Source organism: Microcebus murinus, chromosome 3, assembly GCF_040939455.1.
Source record: "Microcebus murinus isolate Inina chromosome 3, M.murinus_Inina_mat1.0, whole genome shotgun sequence".
NCBI classification, from domain to species: Eukaryota; Metazoa; Chordata; class Mammalia; order Primates; family Cheirogaleidae; genus Microcebus; species Microcebus murinus.
This window is the reverse complement of record NC_134106.1, coordinates 4,046,065-4,062,541: the sequence shown is the minus strand read 5'-3', so window position 1 is coordinate 4,062,541 and position 16,477 is coordinate 4,046,065.

Here is a 16,477-nt window from a genome sequence, read left to right as displayed (position 1 = left end):
CAAACACTGAAGCAGTGGTTAAAAACAAAACAAAACAGAACAAAAAATGGAAACTTCTCATAAAGAAAAATCCTAGATGGCTTTATGAGTAATGTCTATCAAATATTTAAAGAATTGACACCGATCCTTCACAAATTATTGCAAAAATTAAGATAAGAAGAAACATTTCTCTTCTAATTCTATGAGGCCACTATTACCCTGATACCAAGAACTGGCAAAGATGTCACAGTAAAATAAAATTACAAACCAAAATTTTTATAAGTGTAGGTGTAATAATTTCCAACAAATACCATCAAACCAAATTTAGTAAACTGTACAAAGGATTATACACCATGACTAACTGATAGTTAACACAAGCATGTAAAGTTGGTTCAACATATCAACATTAATCAATGTAATATAGCATATTAATAGAATAAGGAAAAATACTACAAGTTCATCTCAACTGATGCAGACAAAAATTGACAGTACTCCTTTTCAACATAAAATATTCACCTCACAAGGAATAGAATAAAGCTTTCTTAACATGGTAAAGAGTAACTTCCAAATACACACATACACAAACAATTAACATCATACTTAATGGCAAATGACTGAAAGATTTTCTCCTAAATCAGAACAAGACAACAATGTCCATTCTTGCTACTTATATTAAATATTATAATGGAGGTTCCAGCCAGGGCAATTAGGCAAGAAAAAGAAATAAAAAGTAAAAGTCACCTATATTTAAAAATATATAAAATAAAACAACCTCTTTGCAGATGGCATAATCTCTTATATAGAAAGTCCTAAGGAATCTACAAAAATATTATAACTAATAAATGAGTAGAAGGGTGCAAAATATGAAATCAATATACAATAGTCAATTATAGTTCTACATATTAACAATGAAAAGTTGATACATGAAATTAAGAAAATAATTCTATTTACAATGGCATCAAATAATAATTAGGATAAATTTAACAAACGAAGTACAAGTCTTATAAACAGAAATCCGCAACAAAAAGGGCTGAAGGAAATTAAAGAAGATGTAAACAGATGGACAGACATGCTCATTCAAGGATTGAAAAACACAACGTTGTTATAATCACGAACAGATCTACAGATTCAGTACACCCCGTACATAAATTCTACTGACGTTTTGCTATGACTTAAGGAACTAATTCTAGGATTCATATAGAGATGCAAAGGACCCATAAATACCTAAACAATCCTTAGTAAGACCAGGGTTGAAGGGCTCACATTCTCACAAGCTTAAGGCAACATGGCATGAAGAAGAGCATACACAGCAGTAGAACAGGACTGAGAGCCCAAAAGCAAATTCTACACTTACGGCCAGTTGATTTTGAAGAAGGAAAACTCTTGAAAAGTCTTTGTGAGAAACAATGCTAGGAAACTGAAAACCCACATGCAAAAGATTGAGGTTGGATCTCTATTTCACACTGTACAAAAATTCACTCAAAATTGACCACAGACTCACTATAGAACTAAAACTGTAGAACTCCTAGAAGGAAACACAGGAGTAAAACTTTGTGGACTTGACTTAGGTGATGGTCACTCTCATATGACACCAAAACCTCTGGTGACTAAATAAAATATAGACAAATTTTACTTTTGTGAAAGTTAAACATTTTATGCTTCAAAATACACCTTCCAAAAGTGAAAAGACAATGGCTAGAATGGGGGAAATATTTGCAATTCATATATGCAATATGGGATTTGTGCCCATAATATACATGTAAAGAATTCTTACAACTCAACAATAAGAAAGCAGATAACCCAATTTTTTTTAAATGAGAAAAGGATGAGAATAGACATACTTCCAAAGATAATACCAAATGTTGGTGAGAAGGGAGAGAAACTAGAGCCCTCATATATTGCTGATAAGAAGGCAAATGGTGCAGTCACTTTGAAAAATAAGTTAGCAGTTCCTCAAAATGTTAAACAGAGTTGAAATACTATTCAAGTGTACTCCTAGGTGTAGACCCAAGAGAATTAAAAACATGTCCACACAAATACCTATACAAAGATGTTCATAACAGCGTTATTCCTAAGAACCCCAAATGAGAAACAACCTAAATGTCCATCAACAAATGAATGGATAAATAAAATGTGCTATATCCATCCATGAAATGGAAATGTATTCAGCCATAGAAAGGAATGGAGTATTTAATACACACTACAACATGGATGACGCTTGAAAACATTATGCTAAGTGAAAGTATCAGACAAAAATAGTCACACATTGCATGATTCCATTTATATGAAATATCAAAAGCAGCCAAATCCACAAAAAACAGAAAGTATGTTAGTGGTTGCCTGGAGTTTGGTAGAGAGAAGACAGAGCACAACTGCTAATGGATGAGGGTTTTTTTTTTTTCGGGGGGGGGGGTGATAAAAATGTTCTGAAATTAATAGTGAGCGACTTTGTGAATACAACAATAAAAAAAAACACTGAATTTTGTGCATTAAAATAATGAATTTTGTGTTGTATAATTTGCATGTCAAAATAAATTATTGGTATTTTTTTTTAAATCATCCATTTATTAGCTCGCCATTCTGTAAGTCCAGCCGTGATGTAGCTGGGTTCTCCTCCACCCTCTGCTCAGGGTCTCACAGAGCCAAATTCAAGGTGTTGGCAGTCTGTGTTCTCTTCCAGAAGCTGGGGTCCTCTCCTAAGTTCGCTGGTACAGTTGGCAGAATTCCGTTCCTTGCAAAGGAATAGGGCTGTGATTCCTCTTTCTTTACCTATGTCAGTTAGGGGCCACTCCCAGCTCCAGGGGTCTCCCGCATTCCTTGCCACTTGGCCCTCCTTCTCAAAGCTGGCAATGGAGCATCTTCCTTGAGTAAAATCCCTCTCATGCTTGGAGTGACTGTATTCAGGATGAGCTTGGTCTCGCCTGACTACCTCAGCGCTGCCCGGGCCAATCTCCCTTTCCTAAAGCTGGGTGCGCCATATAATCCACCCTCGTCATGGGAGTGATGTTTTGTTTTTTCTTTCTCAGTATTATTTTATTTTTTTATTGTAAAATATTAAGAGGGTACCAGTCTTTTTGTTACCTGGATGAATTTGATGGTGCTGATCAGGGCTTTTAGGGTGCCTGTCACCAGAGTACTTTACATTGTACCCGAGAGATACGTTTTTATCTCTCCCCTCCCCCATTTTAGTTTCCAATGTCCTTTACAGCACAGTATGACTGTGTGTATATACCCATCATATAGCTCACACTTATCAGTGAGAACGTGTGGTGTTTAATTTTTTCAGTCCTTGGATATTTTACTTAGGATAATGGTGTCCAGTTCTATCCAAGTTGCTGCAAAAGACATTATTTCATTCCATTTCATGGCTGAGTAGTACTCCATGGTGTGTGTGTGTGTGTGTGTGTGTGTGTGTTATACACATACACATATATAGACATCACATTTTCTTTATCCACTCATCAAATGATGGGCACTTAAGTTGATTCTATATCTTTGCAATTATGAATTGTGCTACAATAAAAATTCATGTTCAGGTGTCTTTTTGATAAAATGACTTCTTTTCCTTTGGGTGGTGGGTTGATGGTAGGTTTATCTTTAGTTCTTTGAGAAATGTCCATACAATTTTCCATAGAGGTTGTACTAATTTACAATCCCACCAACAGTGTTTAAGCATTCGTTTTTCACTGCATTCATGCCTATATATATATATATTTTAACAATGGCCATTCATACAGGGGTAAGGAGGTATCTCATTGTGGTTTTCATTTCATTTCCCTGATGATTAGTGATGTTGAGTATTTCTTCATATTTTTGCTGGCCATTTGTCTATCTTCTTTTGAAAAAACTCTGTTCATGTCTTTTGCCCATTTTTAAAATTTTTATTTGTTTTTATTTTTATTTGTTTTTTTTTTCTTGCTGATTTTTGAGTTCTTTGTAGATTATGGGTATTAGTCCTTCGTGAAATGTCTCATTTGCAAATATTTTCTCCCATTCTCTAGGTTATCTACTTACTCTGTTGATTATTTCCCGTGCTCTGCAGAAATGTTTTAAGTTAATTAAGTCCTATTTATTTTTTGTTGTTGTTGCCGCATTTGACATTTGGGTCTTTGACATAAATTCTTTGTCTAGGCTTATGTCTAGAAGAGATTTTTCTATGTTCTTTTGTAGCATTTTTATGGTTTCAATTCTTACATATTATCCATCTTGTGTTAATTTTTGTATATGGTGAGAGACAGGGATCCGTTTTCATTTTTCTGCAGGTGGCTATCCAGTTTTCCCAGCACCATTTATTGAATAGGGCACCCTTTCCCCAGTATGTGTCAGTATGTGTTTTTGTCTGCTTTGTCAAAAATCAGTTGCTTGTGGGAGTGATAGTCTATCCTAGTCACAGTCCCAGGATGGGACCAGGTGTTCACACCAGGGGCTGATAAATCTGGCCTCTTATCACTCTGCCAATCACAGCCTGCTTGCTTAACATTCTCCTGTCCTGATGGTCATCTCACCTTGTGTTCCCCTTCAGGATTGCTTTGCAGACACTCTTGAGCACTGTCACATGACCTGGCAAAGACCAGCAAATTTAGTACTACTGGAAAGTACTTTTAGACCAAAAGCCAAAGGTGACAGACCCGCACTGCTCACCCTCCGTCTCAGGGTGTGTGCAGGTCAGTGAGCTCAGCATCCCTTGTCATATGCACGCCAGGCACAGCGCTAAATTTTAAAGGCTTCTAGGAATGCTCCTGTGAGTGTTCTTGAAATCTTAGTCTTATTTTCTATATTTGGAAACCCAGCACTTAGAAGAATTGTGTGTGTTTGTGTGTATGTGATGGGAGGAACACGTGTGTGGGTGAGAAAGGCAGAGATGACTGACAGAAACATTGCTTTACTGCTGCTATTGCTTCAAGCTATTCTGCTCAAAAAAATGGGAAATAACATGAAAATCAATAGAACATAATAAAAGTCATCGCCGAAGTGAAGGAGGCTGCCACAGGGCCGGCGTGTTTCCTGGAATGCTGGTAATCTCTTCCCCTGTTTTCTCTCTCTACTGCCCACCTTTTCAGATGGTGTGGATTTGTGCACAATATGCCTAGCTGCTGAAAACCCAGTGGGAGGGGGGATCCTAATTGCAGCCACAGGAAGCCTTGGAGGGCTTGGCTTATTGGCACAGTCTCCCCGTAAGCAGCAAAGGCTCCAGCCAGACAATTACAGTCGACCCAGACAGAAGTCACAGAACACTCTAGCTTTGCAAAGTGATTGTATTCACAATTCATGATTTAGGATGGAAACTGTGGATCTGTGACTTATCTTTGAAGAAATGCTTTTATTTGTTAGGCAAAAACCTACTTGGGTTCCATTTCTTCACTTAAATAACATAGGGAGATAAAATCCATCCTGGTTTTTATGAGTCAAATGTAAAAGATGTGTATTGTTCAAAATGTGTATTTACTTACATAAGAATCTGGTATTAGTAAATACCATGTAATCTTATTATAGATGTTTTAAACAATGTTGCTGTGTGCCAGTCAGGGTATTTTATTTACGATACATTGTGCAAATCCTAAAGCAACTCTTTGAGATACATTTAATCTTCATTCTTTTACGGATCAGAACACTGAAGCTCTCTAGATCATATTGGCAATCATGGATACTAAAAAGTTAAGTGAGCACAGGCCTATAATTTGCATTAACTGCTCTTTACTTTCTGTAACACCCTAAGTCTCTGCCACCCTTTGGAAACTGACTCATTGCTCTCCCATGAACTTTGGTAAGATACTGCTGCATTTTTTTCAGAGAAACTTTAAGAGAAATTTCTTACATGTGCTTTGTCTAGCCGACAAAGTCATTCCTAACTAAAGGTACATTGAACCATTTTGTAAGGCAGAGTGCTAAGCATGTGGAATGAGTGTATTCTTAACAAAATGATCTAACTGTATAATGTACTAGCATTTGTACATTTTCTTTCCAAAGAACCATCTCAGATCTTTTCAGATCAAAGTTTGACCTAAATAAGTGTAACTGAATATTCAATAATTTTTCCCATCATTAGACCCTTAACTAAGGCCATTAGACCGAAAAACCCAGGTGACAAGTATCTCATGTTCTAAAAAGGGTAGCTAGACTCCTCCACTGCAGGAATTGCTAAGAAATAGTTAGAGCTTGTTCTGAGATACTTGATCTATCACCCATCTTTGAACTTTAAATAAGAGAAGATTAGAAATTGATCAAAGCTAGAAAGAGAGAGGGGAAGGCAGGCGAGGAGTGCTCAGGAGTCACCAGGACATCGGCTCAAGTGGAGGAGGACTTCTCAGGGGCACGGGGAAAGGGCGTGGTATCTGTCAGGGGAAGATACTGAAAGCTAACTCATTCCTCCCTCCAGTTTGCAAATAAGCTGCTAAAACCTTTAGGGTCAAACTCGTGCAGACACCTGTCTTCTCCTGAAGTGGAGCATGAAGCGCTCTCAGGAGGGCTCTGTATTTCACTTGGGGGAGTCTGCATTGCTCTTGGGGTTAAGGTCTGTGTTTCCCTTCAGAGATGTCTGGATCCATTGGGAGGTTCCTACATTGCCAGTTTTAAAACAACAAGCATGCCTGGCATTTCCTGTTGGCAAAAGAAGACTCCCAGGAAATCGGCTGGACCAAAGGTGGTGGGCGGTTCACCCATGTCAGGCAGCAAAGCATCATTGAGTGTCTGAGAGGAGGGCGGGAAGAAGACAGAGGATAGTTATATTTCAAATAAGCCACAACATGCGCTCCAAAGTGCCAGCATTTTGCAATCTGCACACAGAAGTCACTAATCACATAGAACATTCCCCTTGCCTCCCTCTTTTGGAGAAGCCAGAGGTAATATCCTGAAGGTATAATGTAGGATGAAGAGCATGTTATACTCTACTTTCCTGTTCACAGCCACAGAGATAGAGTCAGATGTGAACAGTGGGGTAGTGATCATTTTAAACATATATAGGGGATAAAAGTGTTAATTCAGACCAGCCTGGAATTTTTAATAGCTGAAAACGAATCTGTTTTAATGTATAAACATGATCAAAAAGCCACCAACACTGCCCGTGCAAAGATAAAGGGAAAAACAACAAAAAATAATAAGTTGAGTCTGAAGATGTCAATGGGAGAAAAAAAAATCTGTTTCTTGACTTGCCTGTCAAGTTCAGCTCATGCAATATGTCAGTTACAGATAGTCATGCATGGTCACAAATATATTTACATAAAGAAAGATGCAATAGAAATAGCATATGAGAAATATAGCCATCAAAGGTTTGGGCTTCATTTTAAAAGCCAACGTCATTCGTATCTATGTCCACTAATAGCATTCCTTCTCTTTGCTTCCAATTTGTCCTCTCTACTCTTCCCTCTTTTACGAATCTATATTCAGTCCAGAGTACGGCTGAGTTTCTCCTATGCATTCAGTACTAGATTATGGAATATACAGGACACAAAAGCATCTGTCCACAGTAAATATAACCAGAGCTTAGCTCAAAATATAGATTACTTAATAAAAATAAAAGATGTACTAACCTTATTAAATTTTTCAAAGGCTTTGGTTATAAGATTAGGAATACTACATTTTCAAAATATTTTATACCATCATTTTACTGATTAAATATATTTGCATGCAGGGCCAATTGAGTCTATTATGGAAAAATCTGACCATTAAAGGAACAGGAAAATAAAGGAAAAAAAAATCATGCCTTGGTTGATCTACACTTCTTTTAACTCAGTCATTACCTTTTTCATTAGGAAAACAATTAACATCACAATTAACACAACTGTTAACAACTAACAATTGTGTATGAGGAGAAAGAGTGTATCCTGGGAGTTAAGAGTCCTACATTTTAATCCCAGCTCTGCTGTAACCACCTATTTGGTCTTGAGTCATTCTTTTAACATCTCTGGGCCTACTTTCTCATCTGTAACCAGCAGCTATAAACCTAAATATACCTTCCCGGATTTTCAAAGTCAAGAAAGCAGTTTAATTTCCTGTTTCTGCAATCTACATATTTTTAATGCTTATGTTGGGTCTTTTCCATGACAATTCCAGGGGGTAAGCAAATCCACTCATATCAAGCCTCCTACTGCATTCTTTTCCAAGAGATAAACTGAATTTTAGGGTAACAGATGTTTGCTTATTATAGGAAGACAATGCTGTGAAATTTTGGCAGCTTAGTGTATTTGTTTCCAAGCAGGAGGGTTTAAGACATTCTGAATAATTGTAAGGTGTCAGTGGTTCTTTCGAGGCAAGATGTGGCCTTGGTCCATTATCTCTCCTCCTTGGCATGAGACCATTATGGCCGTGGCCATTTAGGGAAAGGCAGACCCAGCAGAGGCTATATGAAGGACACCTACCACCGTCAAAAAATATGGCCGTTTTTAATGAGGCATGATCTTTTCATTTGAAGTTGCATTTTACCAGCAGGGTAACTTTTTTCAGATTGCTACATTGTGGGTTCTGCAGGTTATCTAGCTAAGCTCAAATGTGATTGGCATGCAGAGTCCCTTAAAACTGTCAGGCCACCTTGCAATTAGGCATAATGCCACCCTAACAGATGGCGTGAAGGATGCCAGACAGCCAATACATATCAGCATTGAACATTCACAGAGAATTTCCTCTTTCAGAATGTCAGGTTGTGGGTCTATGGCATAGCTAGGAATGAAGCATTTCATATCACACGCAGGTTCTAGACAGAAAAAATACCGGCTTTATAAAGGGTTAGATATAAAACCAGAGAATTATAGACTCACAGACTCTAAGGGTTAAGAGACAGTTTAAAGATAATGAGTTTTAATGTCCCATGGGATGCTTCATTCATTCATTCATTTGTTCAACAAATACTGAACATCCATGGTTAGTTAGGCACTGCCTACCTACCTGCCTAGCCATTCAGCCATATCATCGCCTAGCCTCGCCCTGACCAAGGCCACCAACAGGTAACTCACCACATCACACTCCATGTCCCTGTTACCCTTTTAACCCACAGCATCCAGACCCCGGTCCACTGGTCCACAAGTAATTGATGCTAACGCTTCATACAATAAGTACAATGGTTTAAACTAGAGTTGCAAAATTGGCTGATTTCTTCTTTTTTGAAATATGAATGTGACTTGTTATTCTATGCTATCGCCTTCTAACATCATTCATTTTTTTTTTTTGGTAAAATTTAACAGGCTTTGCAATTCTCAGGGAGAAAACAAGCAAACAAACAAAAATCTGTGATTTGGAAAATGCCCCCACTGTGACCTTGTGTGGTGACGTGATGTAAGGGGCTATTTCTGCATCAGGACGATTTAGATCACAGAACTCCAATTTATTAGCTTTTTGTCCTGGGTAAGCTAGTTAATCTTTCTGAGCCTCCATGCCCTCCGCTGCAAAGTGGAGGTATGGACGCAGTGGAGACACGGGTATGTGGACATGTAACATGTTATACATCTATTGATTTGGCCAACATAGTTCGCAACCACTGTGTACAAGGCACCATGCTAGGACACCATGAATTATGGAATGTGAGAGTTCATGTTTTAATAGGTAAATAGTTCCTACTGGGCCGGGCACAGTGGCTCACGCCTGTAATCCTAGCATTCTGGGAGGCTAAGGAGGGTGGATTGCTCAAGGTCAGGAGTTCAAAACCAGCCTGCGCAAGAGAGAGACCCCGTCTCTACTATAAATAAAAAGAAGTTAATTGGCTGACTAATATATAGAGAAAAAATTAGCCAGGCATGGTGGCGCATGCCTGTAGTCCCAGCTACTTGGGAGGCTGAGGCAGGAGGATCGCTTGAGCCCAGGAGTTTGAGGTTGCTGTGAGCTAGGCTGACGCCATGGCACTCACTCTAGCCTGGGCAACAAAGTGAGACTCTGTCTCAAAAAAAAAAAAAAAATAGTTCCTATTGCTATTGAATCCTTATGAATCAATTGGCCATTCAGGGCAATATCCAGAAAAATGTTTCTGGAATGAAGGAGAAACTTAAAACACTAAGCAGGGAAGTAAACTCATGATTAAAATGTAGGCATGTCTGTCTATGTCTAGAAAATGGTGCAACTCTTTTTAGAAATGACCTTGGAAGGGAACTCAACAAAAGAAAGAAAAGGCAGAACCTGTACATTTGGATCATTTAGATGTAAGGACTGTCTTAGTCTGTGCTGGCTGCTATAACAGCACACCTTAGACTGGGTGGTTTATACACAACTGACGTTTACTGCTCAAAGTCTGGAGTTCAGGAAGTCCCAGATCGAGGTGCTGGCAGATTCAGTGTCTAGCGAGGGTCTTTTCCTCACAGAGGGTGCCTCTGTGTGTCTTCACATGGAGAAAGGGCACAAGGCCCCCTCTTATAAGGGTGCTAATCCCACTCCTGAGGGGGAGCCCTAATGGCCTAATTCCTTTCGAAAAGCCCCACCTCCTAGCACCACTGTGTGGGGTACGAGGTTACAGCACGAATTTTGGAGAGACACAAGCTTTCAGACTAGAGCAAGGACCATAAGCTGATGCCACAGAGCAGAACTGAACGGAGTGGATGGAAGGGATGACTGTGAGGACCAGGGTGGCCCTGGAGGAAAGTCTTATTGGAATCACCAGGGACTCCTTCCACGATACCCACTCATGCTTTGTCTCTTCCCTCTGCACTTTTCCGTGGTCACGCTCCAGCATATATCAGACTATTGCATGGGGAAAAGAGGGGATTTGGCTTCATTTCCCAAGGGATTCTGATGCCCCCCCCACACACACCATGCACTCCCTTTCCTCCTCTGCCTAATCTCTCTGTGCACAAAAAGCATGAGAACTGTGGAAGCAAGTATCTTGTTCTTAGCTGTTCTGCAGTCCAGACCCCATGGATGACGCTTGGCTCCTGCATAGGAGGGCTGCACTAAAGTGTGAGCACAATGCAGATGTGCTCAGATGTTCTGCAGATGTTCCACCATGGCCTCCTGGGAGGGTTGAATACTCGACACCTGAACAACGGTATGCCAGTGGTTTAATGGCCAGACAGTGCCATCCTTGGAGCAAATGCCAGGCATGGCAGCTTTGCCATGGACGTGGATGGACATCACCAGCAGTGGCGTTGGTACTTTGAGCATCTGCATTGGCGCTAGGGCCCCCCGGTCACTGTGGGCACACATTCTCTTTTGGCATCGGTTGGGCTGAATTGTACCCCCTAAAAATTCGTATGCTAAAGTCCTAAGCCCCATGCCTTATCTGCGGCATTATTTGAAAAGAAGGCCATTGCAGATGTAATCAGTTACGATGAGGTCATGCTAGAGTGGTGTGGGCCCCTAAGCCGATCCTTATGAAAGGGAGAAATTTGGAGACAGACACATAGGCAGAGATCTGCAAGGCGGGAAAGCAGCAGAGATCACCAGCACACCACCAAAAGCTGGGAGCTCGCAGTCCTCAGAAGGAGCCAGCCCTGCCAACACCTTTATCTCAAACTTCCAGCCTCCAGAACTGTGAAGCCATGATTTGCTGTTGTTTGAGCCCACCTGTCTGTGGTTCTTTGTCACAGCAGCCTGGGCAAACTGATACAAATGGGACCAGAGGAAGATGGCAGAGGCTCCAGGGAAACCATGGAGACTGCGTCACATGGTGCCATGGGTCCTCCAGTGGGGCAGGAGGGTGGGGGGGAGGACATTTGAAAGATGACAGCTTTCCTTGAGGATCGTAGGTGAGCCAGCAACAAGAACATGAACTGTCATCTTGAATCCTAGTTTTACCAACTGATCTCAGCGTGCGTGATCCTGACTTGAGTGCACTCATGTTCATCTACCCTGGAGTCATCCTAGGATCCTGCCTCACCTCTCCCTCCTCTGCCGCATCCAATCAGTTTCCAAAGCTCCTAAAATCTGTCATCCTCACAGCTCTGTCACCTGACCCTTCTCACTCCTACCACTCCTGCCTTTTGGTGAACGTCTCCACTTGCTGTCATGACCAGGGACTTTGCCTCCTGACGGTTCTCTCTGATGTCAACCTTCCCTCTGCCCGCTGGCCCTTCCAAGTGCACGTGCTAAAACCCATGTCGAGGGCTTTCTAAAGCAAACAGCACAAAGTCCACAGTATTTAGCCTGCATGGGAGACTGCTGGGATCTCTCTTCTTTCCAGAATATGTAACAGTCGTGAACACGACTGTCTGAGATGAACATAGATCCCCACACTTCTTAACTCTGTGACCTTGGGCTCGTTTTATTTAACAACGAACCTGGCTTCCGTCATTGTAAACCAAGTAGTGAAAATCTCTCCTTCTAGGTTTGATTAAAGAGTGCCTGTGGACCAGGTGTGGTTGCTGACACCTTTAATCCTACCATTTTGTCAGGCCAAAGTGAGAGGACCACTTGAGGCCAGGAGTTTGCGACCAAGCTGAGCAACATAGCAAGGACTTATCTCTAAAAAAAGAAAAAAATCAGAAAAATTAGGCTGGCGTGGTGGCACACTCCCGTAGTCCTACCTACAAGCATGAGGCAGGAGGATCCCCTCAGCCCAGGAATTTGAGGTTGCAGTGGGCTGTGATGGCGCCACTGCACTCAAGCCTGCGTGACAGAGCAGGATGATCTCTCTCTCTCAAAAAAAAAGACCCACTCAGAGCATAATTTAACACATGACTGCTTAATAAACATATTTTATTATTATCTCATGTTCAAATCTCTTCACTTCCTGTGTCCTAGCCATTCCTACCTGGTTCCATTCCCAGAACGCACCAAGCTATGCCGTTCCTCAGACTTTCAATATGTGCTTCCCTAGCCTTTACTTGCCTTGAAAACTTTGACTTCTCTTTTAAAAATGTCTAGATTTTACACTATTTATGAAGACTTTCCTGAGCCCTGCGAATAGAACCGACCACACCCTCTCTGTGTCAGGGTGTTTTTCTACAGCATCCTTTCGTGGCACCGACATCACCCCACAAGGCTTGGCTCGTGTGATGTTTAGCTCCCTCAGAGGTCCTTGTATTTGACCAGCCTTAGAAGGCTCTCACTATGTCCTTATTTTGAATTGATAATTTTTTTTTTTGAGACAGAGTCTCGCTTTGTTGCCCAGGCTAGATTGAGTGCCGTGGCGTCAGCCTAGCTCACAGCAACCTCAAACTCCTGGGCTCAAGCCATCCTCCTGCCTCAGCCTCCCGAGTAGCTGGGACTACAGGCATGAGCCACCACGCCGGCTAATTTTTTTTTTTTTATATATATGTTAGTTGGCCAATTAATTTCTTTCTATTTATAGTAGAGACGGAGTCCCCCTCTTGCTCAGGCTGGTTTGGAACTGCTGACCTCGAGCAATCCGCCCGCCTCGGCCTCCCAGAGTGCTAGGATTACAGGCGTGAGCCACCGCGCCAGGCCAGAATTGATAAAATTTTAAATCTATATTTTATGATCATTAAAGATAAAATTACTATAAGTTTTCTTCCAAAGTGATTAGCTCAGAACAGCTTGCTGAGTGAACGAATAATGGACCGGGGAAAATATTCTTACACACTTTTCTGTGTCCACACAATGAAGTAACACAGCCGGGACCCACAGCTCCGGCTTTCCGACACCGGGGACCCTGTGTCGCGTGCAGGCCAGGGGGAAAGCCCACGCATGGACTTGCTGGCTATTGATGAGCACGATCTAGCAGGGTACAAGTATCTCAGCTTCACACTCTGTTATCCTTGTCACTTGGAATTCGTCAGAGGACACTGTCTTCAGAGTGTGAGGAAAACACGTCAAGTTGAGTCAACATTGAATTTCGCAATTTTGTTCTCGTATTCCAAGAGTCTCGGGTATCTTTCCTCAAAAGGGGATAAAAGAAGAGAGCAGATTGCGGGAGTTACCGGCTACTTGAAGGAACTATTTTATCAGAATGGACGTATTGTCAAGAGGTAGAAAAGCTGTCACCAGCTAAACCCTAGTGTCCAGCGTGCGGGTGTTATCGTCCATCTCTTAGTGCTGAGGACGAGACCGCACCTTAGCACCAGAGCGGAGTTCAGGTATTCCAGAATCGGATCGCTCAGACCGGGCTGTGTCTTCCCGCCACATCCACGTCAGCATATACTCCTACTCTGTCCCACTCAGCGTGATTGTCAGTATTTGCAAACTTCATGAAAGGTGACAGTCTTTCTTCCTGCTAAATCTCCAATACCTGAGACAAACATGAGCTTAACACGTGCTGGGTGCTATATGTATAAATATATAAAAATAGTATAAATAAGTGGATGAATGTGTGAATTAGCCTCTAGACTGCATTGGGCTGAGCAGGGGTGAGGGGCCAGGAGGCAGTGAGCTTCTGGCACTTTTTTTTTAACCTATCATATTTACTTACACTAAAACTCAATCCTCAGATGTTTATTGTGTATGTGACTTTCTTCTATATTCTAAGTATTAATAAAATTAGAGTAAGGCATTGGGTAGGCCTCAATTCTGAAAGCAATGCCCGAGATCTTGGGATTTTACTTTTATTCATTCCGATTAGTGGCCTCTGTAAACATTATTTGAAAAGGCATATCCCAGCAATTTAACGAGAGATTAGCAATTTTCACGGTATTACAGGTACAAGTGAAATCCCATCTGAAAGAACTGAAAGAAATAGAGCAGAGTCTATGTCGAATTATTGCTTAAATAAATGACAAGCGGTACCGTGTAAGATGTTCAGTGTAGTACCTTCCCCACGCTGGCGCTCGGGAAGTGCTGCTTCATCCCCCTTCCAGTCCTCCCCATCCCAGTCCTCCCTCCTCCCTCGCATCCCCCCAAGATGTTGGCTTTTCTCGAGAGTGACTACTTACGCCAAGGTCAAGGGCAAATACCCCCTTTTTGGCAAAATATCAATCCTAGTTCCCAGGGATACATTTAAAAATCAGACAGAGTGAGAGTAGCTTGCAGTTTGTCTATGTTGAAAATGATAAGTTCTGATTCAAACATCATGTGACAGAAACCTTCTATCCCACCCATGGATACAGGTTTGACGACCTTGAAACTTCATCTGCTAAGCCACTGTCAGATCTCAGAATCAAATCTTCCAAGTTTTAAAAGCATTGCCTGCCACTCTATGTGAGTATACCTCAGTATTATAAAGGATTACCTATTTAAACACAGGCTGAGAAAAACTCTTCTCTTTAAATACATTACTGACACTGATCTGATGTGTGTGTGTATGTGTGTGTGTGTATGTGTGTGTGTGTGTGTGTGTGTATATATATATATATATATATATATAAAGTTTTGTAATAAAGACAAAGGAACATGAGCTTAGGCTAAAACCTGTGTCTGGCTAACAGCTTCAGAAATCAAAGCTTCTGACTACACTACTGAAAGATATAACGTAATTTAAAATGCACTTAGGAACTTAGGATGCATTTACAACAACTACGAGGCCAGTGGAACTAAACGGATAACATGTTTTATGCACTGTGTGACGCCTGTCTGAAAATAAATAAGAAGGGTCCCTGCTCCCGCATCCCTTTTTCCCCACAGTAGAGAAACCCAGCGTGTGCCACTCAGGAACAAGGCAGCTGTCTTCTTTATGTCCCTGGCTCTGCTCTACGGGGATGCCGGTGTGATGTCCCCAACCAAGTCCTTCTCTCAGTGGGTGCGAGGTCCCGCAGAGCGGTGGGCACTGCTGCATCGCTGGGAAACCCCTGAGTCTATAAAGACATGAATATGGAAAGATGAGCCCCCACCATGCCACCGTGCTTATAGGTCCACACTCAAACCGATTCAGCCTGTCTTTTTTTTTTTGAGACAAAGTCTCGATTTGTTGCCCAGCCTAGAGTGAGTGCCATGGTGTCAGCCTAGCTCACAGCAACCTCAAACTCCTGGGTTCAAGGGATCCTCCTGCCTCAGCCTCCCAAGTAGCTGGGACTACAGGCACGTGCCACCATGCCTGGCTAATTTTTTTCTATATGTATTAGTTGGCCAATTAATTTCTTTCTATTTATAGTAGAGACAGGGTCTTGCTCTTTCTCAGGCTGGTTTCAAACTCCTGACCTGGAGCAATCCACCCGCCTCGGCCTCCCAGAGTGCTAGGATTACAGGCATAAGCCACTGTGCCCACCCCCTGTCTTTCTTTTAATTAAAGAAAAATCTTATATGCATCTATTCAGTGAGTAGTGGTCGGGGGACATCTACAAAAGCAAACAACATCAGATAAGATTTGGACTCCACCTCAAGTGCCAAAAAATTAGTAGCACAGCTCTAGAATTTTGGTGCAGAATATTTGAGATCTAAGATTCATACTCAGCCAAATTGCCTCACATTTTCATCAGATATACAAATGCCTTGAAAAAAAAATCAGCTCTGTGTCTTTTTGGAATATAATAATGTCACCTGGCACAATGATCACTAACTGGGGGAAAAGTCTAAATGTATTTTTGAATATTGGAAAGTGTTAGGTCTTATTAAAAATATGCATTAAATGGTTAAACAGATGGTCATCAACAGGCTGGATTGCCAGATTCTTTCCTTAGGAGAATTAAACATCAGCTCAGCAAAACATTACCTATTTAATTGGCCACAGTAAAGCATTTATTGAACAAATTTTCTC